Consider the following 17,139-nt stretch of genomic DNA (forward strand, 5'->3'; position numbering starts at 1 on the left):
CTGATTCCCCACCTCTGTTTCCCGGCCTCTGATTCCCCGCCTCTGATTCTCCATATCTCATTCCCCGCCTCTGAATCCCCATCTCTGATTCCCGGACTCTGATTCCCCACCTCTGATTCCCGGCCTCTTATTCCCAGCATCTGATTCCCGGCCTCTGATTCCCGGCCTCTGATTCCCCGCTTCTGATTCTGATTCCCTGCCTCTGATTCCCCATCTCTGATTCAGCACATCTGAATCCCTGCCTCTGATTCCCCACCTCTGATTCCTCATATCTGATTCCCCGCCTCTGTTTCCCCGCCTCTGATTCCCCGCCTCTGTTTCCCTATATCTAATTCCCCACCTCTGATGCCCCAACTCTGATTCCCCGCCTCTGATTCCCCAGCTCTGAATCCCCGCCTCTGATTCCAAGCCTCTGATTCCCTGCCTCTGATTCCCAACCTCTGATTCCCCACCTCTGATTCCCCATATCTGATTCCCCGCCTCTGTTTCCCCGCCTCGGATTCCCCGCCTCAGTTTCCCCATATCTGATTCCCGGCCTCTGATTCCCCGCCTCTGATTCCCCGCCTCTGATTCCCTGCCTCTGATTCCCCATCTCCGATTCCCTGCCTCTGATTCCCAACCTCTGATTCCCCACCTCTGATTCCCCATATCTGATTCCCCGCCTCTGTTTCCCCGCCTCTGATTCCCCGCCTCTGATTCCCAACTCTGATTCCCCGCCTCTGATTCCCCAGCTCTGATTCCCCGTGTTTGATTCCCTGCATCTGATTCCCTGCCCTGATTCCCCATCTCTGTTTCACCGCCTTTGATTTGCCACCTCTGATTCCACATATCTGATTCCCTGCCTCTGATTCCCCGCCTCTGATTCCAGGCCTCCGATTCCCATCATCTGATTCCGGCATCTGATTCCCGGCCTCTGATTCCCTGCTTCTGATTCTGATTCCCTGCCTCTGATTCCCCATCTCTAATTCCGCACATCTGATTCCCTGCCTCTGATTCCCCACCTCTGATTCCCCATATCTGATTCCCCGCCTCTGTTTCCCCGCCTCTGATTCCCCGCCTCTGTTTCCCAATATCTAAGTCCCCACCTCTGATTCCCCAAATCTGATTCCCCACCTCTGATTCCCCAGCTCTGATTCCCCGCCTCTGATTCCCCGCATCTGATTCCCTGCATCTGATTCCAAGCCTCTGATTCCCTGCCTCTGATTCCCAACATCTGATTCCCCACCGCTGATTCCCCATATCTGATTCCCCGCCTCTGTTTCGCCGCCTCGGATTCCCCGCCTCAGTTTCCCCATATCTGATTCCCGGCCTCTGATTCCCCGCCTCTGATTCCCCGCCTCTGATTCCCTGCCTCTGATTCCCCATCTCCGATTCCCTGCCTCTGATTCCCAACCTCTGATTCCCAACCTCTGATTCCCCATATCTGATTCCCCGCCTCTGTTTCCCCGCCTCTGATTCCCCGCCTCTGATTCCCAACTCTGATTCCCCGCCTCTGATTCCCCAGCTCTGATTCCCCGTGTTTGATTCCCTGCCTCTGATTCCCTGCCCTGATTCCCCATCTCTGTTTCACCGCCTTTGATTCGCCACCTCTGATTCCACATATCTGATTCCCCGCCTCTGTTTCCCCGACTCTGATTCCCTTCCTCTGATTCCCAACCTCTGATTCCCCGCCTCTGATTCCCCATCTCTGATTCCCCGCCTCTGATTCCCCGCCTCTGATTCCCTGACACTGAATCCCTGCCCCTGATTCCCCACCTCTGATTCCCCATATCTGATTCCCCGCCTCTGTTTCCCCGCCTCTGATTCCCCGCCTCTGATTCCCCATATCTGATTCCCTGCCTCTGATTCCCCAACTCTGATTCCCCGCCTCTGATTCCCCAGCTCTGAATCCCCGCCTCTGATTCCCCGTGTCTGATTCCCTGCCTCTGATTCCCCGCCTTGATTCCCCATCTCTGATTCACAACCTCTGATTCCCCACCTCTGATTCCCTATATTTGATTCCCCGCCTCTGTTTCCCCACCTCTGATTCCCCGCCTCTGATTCCCCATATCTGATTCCCCGCCTCTGATTGCCCACCTCTGATTCCCCGCCTCTGATTCGCCAGCTCTGATTCCCCGCCTCTGATTCCCCGCATCTGATTCCCTGCCTCTGATTCCCCGCCTCTGATTCCCCATCTCTGATTCACCGCCTTTGATTCGCCACCTCTGATTCCCCATATCTGATTCCCCACCTCTGTTTCCCGGCCTCTGATTCCCCGCCTCTGATTCTCCATATCTCATTCCCCGCCTCTGAATCCCCATCTCTGATTCCCGGACTCTGATTCCCCACCTCTGATTCCCGGCCTCTTATTCCCAGCATCTGATTCCCGGCCTCTGATTCCCGGCCTCTGATTCCCCGCTTCTGATTCTGATTCCCTGCCTCTGATTCCCCATCTCTGATTCAGCACATCTGAATCCCTGCCTCTGATTCCCCACCTCTGATTCCTCATATCTGATTCCCCGCCTCTGTTTCCCCGCCTCTGATTCCCCGCCTCTGTTTCCCTATATCTAATTCCCCACCTCTGATGCCCCAACTCTGATTCCCCGCCTCTGATTCCCCAGCTCTGAATCCCCGCCTCTGATTCCCCGCGTCTGATTCCCTGCCTCTGATTCCCCGCCTTGATTCCCCATCTCTGATTCACAACCTCTGATTCCCCACCTCTGATTCCCTATATTTGATTCCCCGCCTCTGTTTCCCCGCCTCTGATTCCCCGCCTCTGATTCCCCATATCTGATTCCCCGCCTCTGATTGCCCACCTCTGATTCCCAGCCTCTGATTCGCCAGCTCTGATTCCCCGCCTCTGATTCCCCGCATCTGATTCCCTGCCTCTGATTCCCCGCCTCTGATTCCCCATCTCCGATTCACCGCCTTTGATTCGCCACCTCTGATTCCCCATATCTGATTCCCCACCTCTGATTCCCGGCCTCTTATTCCCAGCATCTGATTCCCGGCCTCTGATTCCCGGCCTCTGATTCCCCGATTCTGATTCTGATTCCCTGCCTCTTATTCCCCATCTCTGATTCCGCACATCTGATTCCCTGCCTCTGATTCCCCACCTCTGATTCCCCATATCTGATTCCCCGCCTCTGTTTCCCTGCCTCTGATTCCCGGCCTCTTATTCCCAGCATCTGATTCCCGGCCTCTGATTCCCGGCCTCTGATTCCCCGCTTCTGATTCTGATTCCCTGCCTCTTATTCCCCATCTCTGATTCTGCACATCTGATTCCCTGCCTCTGATTCCCCACCTCTGATTCCCCATATCTGATTCCCCGCCTCTGTTTCCCCGCCTCTGATTCCCCGCCTCTGTTTCCCTATATCTAATTCCCCACCTCTGATGCCCCAACTCTGATTCCCCGCCTCTGATTCCCCAGCTCTGATTCCCCGCCTCTGATTCCCTGCATCCGATTCCCCATATCTGATTCCCCGCCTCTGTTTCACCGCCTCTGATTCCCCGCCTCTGTTTCCCCATATCTGATTCCCGCCTCTGATTCCCAACTATGAATCCCCTCCTCTGATTCCCCAGCTCTGATTCCCTGCCTCTGATTCCCCGCGTTCTATTCCCTGCCTCTGATTCCCCGCCTGTGATTCCCCATCACTGATTCACCACCTCTGATTCCCTGCCTCAGATTCCCCAGCTCTGATTCCCCGCCTTTGATTCCCCCCGTCTGATTCCCAGCCTCTGATTCCCCGCCTCTGATTCCCCATCTCTGATTCACCTCCTCTGATTCCCCACCTCTGATTCCCCCTCTCTGATTCCGCACATCCAATTCCCTGCCTCTGATTCCCCAACTCTGATTCCCCACCTCTGGTTCCCCAGCTCTGATTCCCCGCCTCAGATTCCCCGCATCTGATTCCCTGCCTCTGATTCCCCGCCTCTGATTCCCTGCCTCTGATTCCCCATATCTGATTCCCCGCCTCTGATTCCCCAACTCTGATTCCCCGCTTCTGATTCCCCAGCTCTGAATCCCCGCCTCTGATTCCCCGCGTCTGATTCCCTGCCTCTGATTCCCCGCCTCTGATTCCCCATCTGTGATTCACAACCTCTGATGCCCCACCTCTGATTCCCCATATCTGATTCCCTGCCTCTGTTTCCCCGCCTCTGATTCCCCACCTCTGTTTCCCCATATCTGATTCCCCACCTCTGATTCCCCAACTCTAATACCCCGCCTCTGTTTCCCCATATCTGATTCCGCCTCTGATTCCCAACTATGAATCCCCTCCTCTGATTCCCCAGCTCTGATTCCCTGCCTCTGATTCCCCGCGTTCTATTCCCTGCCTCTGATTCCCCGCCTGTGATTCCCCATCACTGATTCACCACCTCTGATTCCCTGCCTCAGATTCCCCAGCTCTGATTCCCCGCCTTTGATTCCCCCCGTCTGATTCCCAGCCTCTGATTCCCCGCCTCTGATTCCCCATCTCTGATTCACCTCCTCTGATTCCCCACCTCTGATTCCCCCTCTCTGATTCCGCACATCCAATTCCCTGCCTCTGATTCCCCAACTCTGATTCCCCACCTCTGGTTCCCCAGCTCTGATTCCCCGCCTCAGATTCCCCGCATCTGATTCCCTGCCTCTGATTCCCCGCCTCTGATTCCCTGCCTCTGATTCCCCATATCTGATTCCCCGCCTCTGATTCCCCAACTCTGATTCCCCGCTTCTGATTCCCCAGCTCTGAATCCCCGCCTCTGATTCCCCGCGTCTGATTCCCTGCCTCTGATTCCCCGCCTCTGATTCCCCATCTGTGATTCACAACCTCTGATGCCCCACCTCTGATTCCACATATCTGATTCCCTGCCTCTGTTTCCCCGCCTCTGATTCCCCACCTCTGTTTCCCCATATCTGATTCCCCACCTCTGATTCCCCAACTCTAATACCCCGCCTCTGATTCCCCAGCTCTGATTCCCCGCCTCTGATTCCCCGCATCTGATTCCCAGCATCTGATTCCGGCCTCTGATTCCCGGCCTCTGATTCCCTGCTTCTGATTCTGATTCCCTGCCTCTGATTCCCCATCTCTGATTCCGCACATCTGATTCCCTGCCTCTGATTCCCCACCTCTGATTCCCCATATCTGATTCCCCGCCTCTGTTTCCCCACCTCTGATTCCCCGCCTCTGTTTCCCAATATCTAAGTCCCCACCTCTGATTCCCCAAATCTGATTCCCCACCTCTGATTCCCCGCCTCTGTTTCCCCGCCTCTGTTTCCCCATATCTGATTCCCGGCCTCTGATTCTCCGCCTCTGATTCCCCGCCTCTGATTCCCTGCCTCTGATTCCCCATCTCCGATTCCGCACATCGGATTCCCTGCCTCTGATTCCCCGCCTCTGATTCCCCGCCTCTGATTCCCTGCTTCTGATTCCCAACCTCTGATTCCCCACCTCTGATTCCCCATATCTGATTCCCCGCCTCTGTTTCCCCGCCTCTGATTCCCCGCCTCTGATTCCCCAACTCTGAATCCCCGCCTCTGATTCCCCAGCTCTGATTCCCCGCCTCTGATTCCCCGCATCTGATTCCCTGCCTCTGATTCCCCGCCTCTGATTCCAGGCCTATGATTCCCAGCATCTGATTCCGGCCTCTGATTCCCGGCCTCTGATTCCCTGCTTCTGATTCTGATTCCCTGCCTCTGATTCCCCATCTCTGATTCCGCACATCTGATTCCTTGCCTCTGATTCCCCACCTCTGATTCCCCATATCTGATTCCCCGCCTGGGTTTCCCCGCCTCTGATTCCCCGCCTCTGTTTCCCAATATCTAAGTCCCCGCCTCTGATTCCCCAAATCTGATTCCCCACCTCTGATTCCCCAGCTCTGATTCCCCGCCTCTGATTCCCCGCATCTGATTCCCTGTATCTGATTCCAAGCCTCTGATTCCCTGCCTCTGATTCCCAACCTCTGATTCCCCACCTCTGATTCCCCATATCTGATTCCCCGCCTCTGTTTCCCCGCCTCGGATTCCCCGCCTCTGTTTCCCCATATCTGATTCCCGGCCTCTGATTCCCCGCCTCTGATTCCCTGCCTCTGATTCCCTGCCTCTGATTCCCCATCTCCGATTCCGCACATCTGATTCCCTTCCTCTGATTCCCCGCCTCTGATTTTCCGCCTCTGATTCCCTGCCTCTGATTCCCAACCTCGGATTCCCCGCCTCTGATTCCCCATATCTGATTCCCCGCCTCTGTTTCCCCGCCTCTGATTCCCCGCCTCTGATTCCCAACTCTGATTCCCCGCCTCTGATTCCCCAGCTCTGATTCCCCGTGTTTGATTCCCTGCCTCTGATTCCCTGCCCTGATTCCCCATCTCTGTTTCACCGCCTTTGATTCGCCACCTCTGATTCCCCATATCTGATTCCCCGCCTCTGTTTCCCCGACTCTGATTCCCTGCCTCTGATTCCCAACCTCTGATTCCACACCTCTGATTCCCCATATCTGATTCCCCGCCTCTATTTCCCCATATCTGATTCCCCGCCTCTGATTCCCCAACTCTGATTCCCCGCCTCTGTTTCCCCGCCTCTGATTCCCCGCCTCTGATTCCCCATATCTGATTCCCTGCCTCTGATTCCCCAACTCTGATTCCCCGCCTCTGATTCCCCAGCTCTGAATCCCCGCCTCTGTTTCCCCGCGTCTGATTCCCTGCCTCTGATTCCCCGCCTTGATTCCCCATCTCTGATTCACAACCTCTGATTCCCCACCTCTGATTCCCTATATTTGATTCCCCGCCTCTGTTTCCCCGCCTCTGATTCCCCGCCTCTGATTCCCCATATCTGATTCCCCGCCTCTGATTGCCCACCTCTGATTCCCAGCCTCTGATTCGCCAGCTCTGATTCCCCGCCTCTGATTCCCCGCATCTGATTCCCTGCCTCTGATTCCCCGCCTCTGATTCCCCATCTCTGATTCACCGCCTTTGATTCGCCACCTCTGATTCCCCATATCTGATTCCCCACCTCTGATTCCCGGCCTCTTATTCCCAATATCTGATTCCCGGCCTCTGATTCCCGGCCTCTGATTCCCCGCTTCTGATTCTGATTCCCTGCCTCTTATTCCCCATCTCTGATTCCGCACATCTGATTCCCTGCCTCTGATTCCCCACCTCTGATTCCCCATATCTGACTCCCCGCCTCTGTTTCCCCGCCTCTGATTCCCGGCCTCTTATTCCCAGCATCTGATTCCCGGCCTCTGATTCCCGGCCTCTGATTCCCCGCTTCTGACTCCCGGCCTCTTATTCCCAGCATCTGATTCCCGGCCTCTGATTCCCGGCCTCTGATTCCCCGCTTCTGATTCTGATTCCCTGCCTCTTATTCCCCATCTCTGATTCCGCACATCTGATTCCCTGCCTCTGATTCCCCACCTCTGATTCCCCATATCTGATTCCCCGCCTCTGTTTCCCCGCCTCTGATTCCCCGCCTCTGTTTCCCTATATCTAATTCCCCACCTCTGATGCCCCAACTCTGATTCCCCGCCTCTGATTCCCCAGCTCTGATTCCCCACCTCTGATTCCCTGCATCCGATTCCCCATATCTGATTCCTCGCCTCTGTTTCCCCGCCTCTGATTCCCCGCCTCTGTTTCCCCATATCTGATTCCCGCCTCTGATTCCCAACTATGAATCCCCTCCTCTGATTCCCCAGCTCTGATTCCCTGCCTCTGATTCCCCGCGTTCTATTCCCTGCCTCTGATTCCCCGCCTGTGATTCCCCATCACTGATTCACCACCTCTGATTCCCTACCTCTGATTCCCCATATCTAATTCCCCGCCTCTGTTTGCCCGCCTCTGATTCCCCGCCTCTGTTTCCCCATATCTGATTCCCCGCCTCTGAATCCCCAACTCTGATTCCCTGCCTCAGATTCCCCAGCTCTGATTCCCCGCCTTTGATTCCCCCCGTCTGATTCCCAGCCTCTGAATCCCCGTGTCTGATTTCCTGCCTCTGATTCCCCGCCTCTGATTCCCCATCTCTGATTCACCTCCTCTGATTCCCCACCTCTGATTCCCCCTCTCTGATTCCGCACATCCACTTCCCTGCCTCTGATTCCCCAACTCTGATTCCCCACCTCTGGTTCCCCAGCTCTGATTCCCCGCCTCAGATTCCCCGCGTCTGATTCCCTGCCTCTGATTCCCCGCCTCTGATTCCCTGCCTCTGATTCCCCATATCTGATTCCCCGCTTCTGATTCCCCAACTCTGATTCCCCGCTTCTGATTCCCCAGCTCTGAATCCCCGCCTCTGATTCCCCGCGTCTGATTCCCTGCCTCTGATTCCCCGCCTCTGATTCCCCATCTGTGATTCACAACCTCTGATGCCCCACCTCTGATTCCCCATATCTGATTCCCTGCCTCTGTTTCCCCGCCTCTGATTCCCCACCTCTGTTTCCCCATATCTGATTCCCCACCTCTGATTCCCCAACTCTAATACCCCGCCTCTGATTCCCCAGCTCTGATTCCCCGCCTCTGATTCTCCGCATCTGATTCCCAGCATCTGATTCCGGCCTCTGATTCCCGGCCTCTGATTCCCTGCTTCTGATTCTGATTCCCTGCCTCTGATTCCCCATCTCTGATTCCGCACATCTGATTCCCTGCCTCTGATTCCCCACCTCTGATTCCCCATATCTGATTCCCCGCCTCTGTTTCCCGACCTCTGATTCCCCGCCTCTGTTTCCCAATATCTAAGTCCCCACCTGTGATTCCCCAAATCTGATTCCCCACCTCTGATTCCGCAGCTCTGATTCCCCGCCTCTGATTCCCCGCATCTGATACCCTGCATCTGATTCCAATCCTCTGATTCCCTGCCTCTGATTCCCAACCTCTGATTCCCCACCTCTGATTCCCCATATCTGATTCCCCGCCTCTGTTTCCCCGCCTCGGATTCCCCGCCTCTGTTTCCCCACATCTGATTCCCGGCCTCTGATTCCCCGCCTCTGATTCCCCATATCTGATTCCCTGCCTCTGATTCCCCAACTCTGATTCCCCGCCTCTGATTCCCCAGCTCTGAATCCCCGCCTCTGATTCCCCGCGTCTGATTCACTGCCTCTGATTCCCCGCCTTGATTCCCCATCTCTTATTCACAACCTCTGATTCCCCACCTCTGATTCCCTATATTTGATTCCCCGCCTCTGTTTCCCCGCCTCTGATTCCCCGCCTCTGATTCCCCATATCTGATTCCCCGCCTCTGATTGCCCACCTCTGATTCCCAGCCTCTGATTCGCCAGCTCTGATTCCCCGCCTCTGATTCCCCGCATCTGATTCCCTGCCTCTGATTCCCCGCCTCTGATTCCCCATCTCTGATTCACCACCTTTGATTCGCCACCTCTGATTCCCCATATCTGATTCCCCGCCTCTGTTTCCCCGCCTCTGATTCCCCGCCTCTGATTCTCCATATCTCATTCCCCGCCTCTGAATCCCCATCTCTGATTCCCGGACTCTGATTCCCCTCCTCTGATTCCCGGCCTCTTATTCCCAGCAGCTGATTCCCGGCCTCTGATTCCCGGCCTCTGATTCCCCGCTTCTGATTCCCTGCCTCTGATTCCCCATCTCTGATTCCGCACATCTGATTCCCTGCCTCTGATTCCCCACCTCTGATTCCCCATATCTGATTCCCCGCCTCTGTTTCCCCGCCTCTGATTCCCCGCCTCTGTTTCCCTATATCTAATTCTCCACCTCTGATGCCCCAACTCTGATTCCCCTCCTCTGATTCCCGGCCTCTTATTCCCAGCATCTGATTCCCGGCCTCTGATTCCCGGCCTCTGATTCCCCGCTTCTGATTCCCTGCCTCTGATTCCCCATCTCTGATTCCGCACATCTGATTCCCTGCCTCTGTTTCCCCGCCTCTGATTCCCCGCCTCTGATTCTCCATATCTCATTCCCCGCCTCTGAATCCCCATCTCTGATTCCCGGACTCTGATTCCCCTCCTCTGATTCCCGGCCTCTTATTCCCAGCATCTGATTCCCGGCCTCTGATTCCCGGCCTCTGATTCCCCGCTTCTGATTCCCTGCCTCTGATTCCCCATCTCTGATTCCGCACATCTGATTCCCTGCCTCTGATTCCCCACCTCTGATTCCCCATATCTGATTCCCCGCCTCTGTTTCCCCGCCTCTGATTCCCCGCCTCTGTTTCCCTATATCTAATTCCCCACCTCTGATGCCCCAACTCTGATTCCCCACCTCTGATTCCCCAGCTCTGATTCCCCGCCTCTGATTCCCTGCATCCGATTCCCCATATCTGATTCCCCGCCTCTGTTTCCCCGCCTCTGATTCCCCGCCTCTGTTTCCCCATATCTGATTCCCGCCTCTGATTCCCAACTATGATTCCCCGCCTCTGATTCCCCAGCTCTGATTCCCTGCCTCTGATTCCCCGCGTTCTATTCCCTGCCTCTGATTCCCCGCCTGTGATTCCCCATCACTGATTCACCACCTCTGATTCCCTACCTCTGATTCCCCATATCTAATTCCCCGCCTCTGTTTGCCCGCCTCTGATTCCCCGCCTCTGTTTCCCCATATCTGATTCCCCGCCTCTGAATCCCCAACTCTGATTCCCTGCCTCAGATTCCCCAGCTCTGATTCCCCGCCTTTGATTCCCCCCGTCTGATTCCCAGCCTCTGAATCCCCGTGTCTGATTTCCTGCCTCTGATTCCCCGCCTCTGATTCCCCATCTCTGATTCACCGCCTCTGATTCCCCACCTCTGATTCCCATTCTCTGATTCCGCACATCCAATTCCCTGCCTCTGATTCCCCAACTCTGATTCCCCACCTCTGATTCCCCAGCTCTGATTCCCCGCCTCAGATTCCCCGCGTCTGATTCCCTGCCTCTGATTCCCCGCTTCTGATTCCCTGCCTCTGATTCCCCATATCTGATTCCCCGCCTCTGATTCCCCAACTCTGATTCCCCGCTTCTGATTCCCCAGCTCTGAATCCCCGCCTCTGATTCCCCGCGTCTGATTCCCTGCCTCTGATTCCCCGCCTCTGATTCCCCATCTGTGATTCACAACCTCTGATGCCCCACCTCTGATTCCCCATATCTGATTCCCCGCCTCTGTTTCCCCGCCTCTGATTCCCCGCCTCTGATTCCCCATATCTGATTCCCCGCCTCTGATTGCCCACCTCTGATTCCCCGCGTCTGATACCCTGCCTCTGATTACCCTGCCTCTGATTCCCCACCTCTGATTCCCCATATCTGATTCCCCACCTCTGATTCCCCGCCTCTGATTCCCCATATCTGATTCCCTGCCTCTGTTTCCCCGCCTCTGATTTCCTACCTCTGTTTCCCCATATCTGATTCCCCGCCTCTGATTCCCCAACTCTAATACCCCGCCTCTGATTCCCCAGCTCTGATTCCCTGCCTCTGATTCCCCGCATCTGAATCCCTGCCTCTGATTCCCCGCCTCTGATTCCAGGCCTCTGATTCCCATCATCTGATTCCGGCCTCTGATTCCCGGCCTCTGATTCCCTGCTTCTGATTCTGATTCCCTGCCTCTGATTCCCCACCTCTGATTCCCCATATCTGATTCCCCGCCTCTGTTTCCCCGCCTCTGATTCCCCGCCTCTGTTTCCCAATATCTAAGTCCCCACCTCTGATTCCCCAAATCTGATTCCCCACCTCTGATTCCCCAGCTCTGATTCCCCGCCTCTGATTCCCCGCATCTGATTCCCTGCATCTGATTCCAAGCCTCTGATTCCCTGCCTCTGATTCCCAACCTCTGATTCCCCACCTCTGATTCCCCATATCTGATTCCCCGCCTCTGTTTCCCCGCCTCGGATTCCCCGCCTCAGTTTCCCCATATCTAATTCCCGGCCTCTGATTCCCCGCCTCTGATTCCCCGCCTCTGATTCCCTGCCTCTGATTCCCCATCTCCGATTCCCTGCCTCTGATTCCCAACCTCTGATTCCCCACCTATGATTCCCCATATCTGATTCCCCGCCTCTGTTTCCCCGCCTCTGATTCCCCGCCTCTGATTCCCAACTCTGATTCCCCGCCTCTGATTCCCCAGCTCTGATTCCCCGTGTTTGATTCCCTGCATCTGATTCCCTGCCCTGATTCCCCATCTCTGTTTCACCGCCTTTGATTTGCCACCTCTGATTCCACATATCTGATTCCCTGCCTCTGATTCCCCGCCTCTGATTCCAGGCCTCTGATTCCCATCATCTGATTCCGGCATCTGATTCCCGGCCTCTGATTCCCTGCTTCTGATTCTGATTCCCTGCCTCTGATTCCCCATCTCTAATTCCGCACATCTGATTCCCTGCCTCTGATTCCCCACCTCTGATTCCCCATATCTGATTCCCCGCCTCTGTTTCCCCGCCTCTGATTCCCCGCCTCTGTTTCCCAATATCTAAGTCCCCACCTCTGATTCCCCAAATCTGATTCCCCACCTCTGATTCCCCAGCTCTGATTCCCCGCCTCTGATTCCCCGCATCTGATTCCCCGCATCTGATTCCCAGCATCTGATTCCGGCCTCTGATTCCCGGCCTCTGATTCCCTGCTTCTGATTCTGATTCCCTGCCTCTGATTCCCCATCTCTGATTCCGCACATCTGATTCCCTGCCTCTGATTCCCCACCTCTGATTCCCCATATCTGATTCCCCGCCTCTGTTTCCCGACCTCTGATTCCCCGCCTCTGTTTCCCAATATCTAAGTCCCCACCTGTGATTCCCCAAATCTGATTCCCCACCTCTGATTCCCCAGCTCTGATTCCCCGCCTCTGATTCCCCGCATCTGATACCCTGCATCTGATTCCAATCCTCTGATTCCCTGCCTCTGATTCCCAACCTCTGATTCCCCACCTCTGATTCCCCATATCTGATTCCCCGCCTCTGTTTCCCCGCCTCGGATTCCCCGCCTCTGTTTCCCCACATCTGATTCCCGGCCTCTGATTCCCCGCCTCTGATTCCCCATATCTGATTCCCTGCCTCTGATTCCCCAACTCTGATTCCCCGCCTCTGATTCCCCAGCTCTGAATCCCCGCCTCTGATTCCCCGCGTCTGATTCCCTGCCTCTGATTCCCCGCCTTGATTCCCCATCTCTTATTCACAACTTCTGATTCCCCACCTCTGATTCCCTATATTTGATTCCCCACCTCTGTTTCCCCGCCTCTGATTCCCCGCCTCTGATTCCCCATATCTGATTCCCCGCCTCTGATTGCCCACCTCTGATTCCCAGCCTCTGATTCGCCAGCTCTGATTCCCCGCCTCTGATTCCCCGCATCTGATTCCCTGCCTCTGATTCCCCGCCTCTGATTCCCCATCTCTGATTCACCACCTTTGATTCGCCACCTCTGATTCCCCATATCTGATTCCCCGCCTCTGTTTCCCCGCCTCTGATTCCCCGCCTCTGATTCTCCATATCTCATTCCCCGCCTCTGAATCCCCATCTCTGATTCCCGGACTCTGATTCCCCTCCTCTGATTCCCGGCCTCTTATTCCCAGCAGCTGATTCCCGGCCTCTGATTCCCCGCTTCTGATTCCCTGCCTCTGATTCCCCATCTCTGATTCCGCACATCTGATTCCCTGCCTCTGATTCCCCACCTCTGATTCCCCATATCTGATTCCCCGCCTCTGTTTCCCCGCCTCTGATTCCCCGCCTCTGTTTCCCTATATCTAATTCCCCACCTCTGATGCCCCAACTCTGATTCCCCTCCTCTGATTCCCGGCCTCTTATTCCCAGCATCTGATTCCCGGCCTCTGATTCCCGGCCTCTGATTCCCCGCTTCTGATTCCCTGCCTCTGATTCCCCATCTCTGATTCCGCACATCTGATTCCCTGCCTCTGTTTCCCCGCCTCTGATTCCCCGCCTCTGATTCTCCATATCTCATTCCCCGCCTCTGAATCCCCATCTCTGATTCCCGGACTCTGATTCCCCTCCTCTGATTCCCGGCCTCTTATTCCCAGCATCTGATTCCCGGCCTCTGATTCCCGGCCTCTGATTCCCCGCTTCTGATTCCCTGCCTCTGATTCCCCATCTCTGATTCCGCACATCTGATTCCCTGCCTCTGATTCCCCACCTCTGATTCCCCATATCTGATTCCCCGCCTCTGTTTCCCCGCCTCTGATTCCCCGCCTCTGTTTCCCTATATCTAATTCCCCACCTCTGATGCCCCAACTCTGATACCCCACCTCTGATTCCCCAGCTCTGATTCCCCGCCTCTGATTCCCTGCATCCGATTCCCCATATCTGATTCCCCGCCTCTGTTTCCCCGCCTCTGATTCCCCGCCTCTGTTTCCCCATATCTGATTCCCGCCTCTGATTCCCAACTATGATTCCCCGCCTCTGATTCCCCAGCTCTGATTCCCTGCCTCTGATTCCCCGCGTTCTATTCCCTGCCTCTGATTCCCCGCCTGCGATTCCCCATCACTGATTCACCACCTCTGATTCCCTACCTCTGATTCCCCATATCTAATTCCCCGCCTCTGTTTGCCCGCCTCTGATTCCCCGCCTCTGTTTCCCCATATCTGATTCCCCGCCTCTGAATCCCCAACTCTGATTCCCTGCCTCAGATTCCCCAGCTCTGATTCCCCGCCTTTGATTCCCCCCGTCTGATTCCCAGCCTCTGAATCCCGGTGTCTGATTTCCTGCCTCTGATTCCCCGCCTCTGATTCCCCATCTCTGATTCACCGCCTCTGATTCCCCACCTCTGATTCCCATTCTCTGATTCCGCACATCCAATTCCCTGCCTCTGATTCCCCAACTCTGATTCCCCACCTCTGATTCCCCAGCTCTGATTCCCCGCCTCAGATTCCCCGCGTCTGATTCCCTGCCTCTGATTCCCCGCCTCTGATTCCCTGCCTCTGATTCCCCATATCTGAATCCCCGCCTCTGATTCCCCAACTCTGATTCCCCGCTTCTGATTCCCCAGCTCTGAATCCCCGCCTCTGATTCCCCGCGTCTGATTCCCTGCCTCTGATTCCCCGCCTCTGATTCCCCATCTGTGATTCACAACCTCTGATGCCCCACCTCTGATTCCCCATATCTGATTCCCCGCCTCTGTTTCCCCGCCTCTGATTCCCCGCCTCTGATTCCCCATATCTGATTCCCCGCCTCTGATTGCCCACCTCTGATTCCCCGCGTCTGATACCCTGCCTCTGATTACACTGCCTCTGATTCCCCACCTCTGATTCCCCATATCTGATTCCCCACCTCTGATTCCCCGCCTCTGATTCCCCATATCTGATTCCCTGCCTCTGTTTCCCCGCCTCTGATTTCCTACCTCTGTTTCCCCATATCTGATTCCCCGCCTCTGATTCCCCAACTCTAATACCCCGCCTCTGATTCCCCAGCTCTGATTCCCCGCCTCTGATTCCCCGCATCTGAATCCCTGCCTCTGATTCCCCGCCTCTGATTCCAGGCCTCTGATTCCCATCATCTGATTCCGGCCTCTGATTCCCGGCCTCTGATTCCCTGCTTCTGGTTCTGATTCCCTGCCTCTGATTCCCCATCTCTGATTCCGCACATCTGATTCCCTGCCTCTGATTCCCCACCTCTGATTCCCCATATCTGATTCCCCGCCTCTGTTTCCCCGCCTCTGATTCCCCGCCTCTGTTTCCCAATATCTAAGTCCCCACCTCTGATTCCCCAAATCTGATTCCCCACCTCTGATTCCCCAGCTCTGATTCCCCGCCTCTGATTCCCCGCATCTGATTCCCTGCATCTGATTCCAAGCCTCTGATTCCCTGCCTCTGATTCCCAACCTCTGATTCCCCACCTCTGATTCCCCATATCTGATTCCCCGCCTCTGTTTCCCCGCCTCGGATTCCCCGCCTCAGTTTCCCCATATCTGATTCCCGGCCTCTGATTCCCCGCCTCTGATTCCCCGCCTCTGATTCCCTGCCTCTGATTCCCCATCTCCGATTCCCTGCCTCTGATTCCCAACCTCTGATTCCCCACCTCTGATTCCCCATATCTGATTCCCCGCCTCTGTTTCCCCGCCTCTGATTCCCCGCCTCTGATTCCCAACTCTGATTCCCCGCCTCTGATTCCCCAGCTCTGATTCCCCGTGTTTGATTCCCTGCATCTGATTCCCTGCCCTGATTCCCCATCTCTGTTTCACCGCCTTTGATTTGCCACCTCTGATTCCACATATCTGATTCCCTGCCTCTGATTCCCCGCCTCTGATTCCAGGCCTCTGATTCCCATCATCTGATTCCGGCATCTGATTCCCGGCCTCTGATTCCCTGCTTCTGATTCTGATTCCCTGCCTCTGATTCCCCATCTCTAATTCCGCACATCTGATTCCCTGCCTCTGATTCCCCACCTCTGATTCCCCATATCTGATTCCCCGCCTCTGTTTCCCCGCCTCTGATTCCCCGCCTCTGTTTCCCAATATCTAAGTCCCCACCTCTGATTCCCCAAATCTGATTCCCCACCTCTGATTCCCCAGCTCTGATTCCCCGCCTCTGATTCCCCGCATCTGATTCCCTGCATCTGATTCCAAGCCTCTGATTCCCTGCCTCTGATTCCCAACCTCTGATTCCCCACCGCTGATTCCCCATATCTGATTCCCCGCCTCTGTTTCGCCGCCTCGGATTCCCCGCCTCAGTTTCCCCATATCTGATTCCCGGCCTCTGATTCCCCGCCTCTGATTCCCCGCCTCTGATTCCCTGCCTCTGATTCCCCATCTCCGATTCCCTTCCTCTGATTCCCAACCTCTGATTCCCCACCTCTGATTCCCCATATCTGATTCCCCGCCTCTGTTTCCCCGCCTCTGATTCCCCGCCTCTGATTCCCAACTCTGATTCCCCGCCTCTGATTTTCCAGCTCTGATTCCCCGTGTTTGATTCCCTGCCTCTGATTCCCTGCCCTGATTCCCCATCTCTGTTTCACCACCTTTGATTCGCCACCTCTGATTCCACATATCTGATTCCCCGCCTCTGTTTCCCCGACTCTGATTCCCTTCCTCTGATTCCCAACCTCTGATTCCCCGCCTCTGATTCCCCATCTCTGATTCCCCGCCTCTGATTCCCCGTGTCTGATTCCCTGCCTCTGATTCCCCGCCTCTGATTCCCCGCCTCTGATTCCCTGACACTGAATCCCTGCCCCTGATTCCCCACCTCTGATTCCCCATATCTGATTCCCCGCCTCTGTTTCCCCGCCTCTGATTCCCCGCCTCTGATTCCCCATATCTGATTCCCTGCCTCTGA

This window comes from Narcine bancroftii, chromosome 6 (genome assembly GCF_036971445.1).
Source record: "Narcine bancroftii isolate sNarBan1 chromosome 6, sNarBan1.hap1, whole genome shotgun sequence".
NCBI lineage: Eukaryota > Metazoa > Chordata > Chondrichthyes > Torpediniformes > Narcinidae > Narcine > Narcine bancroftii.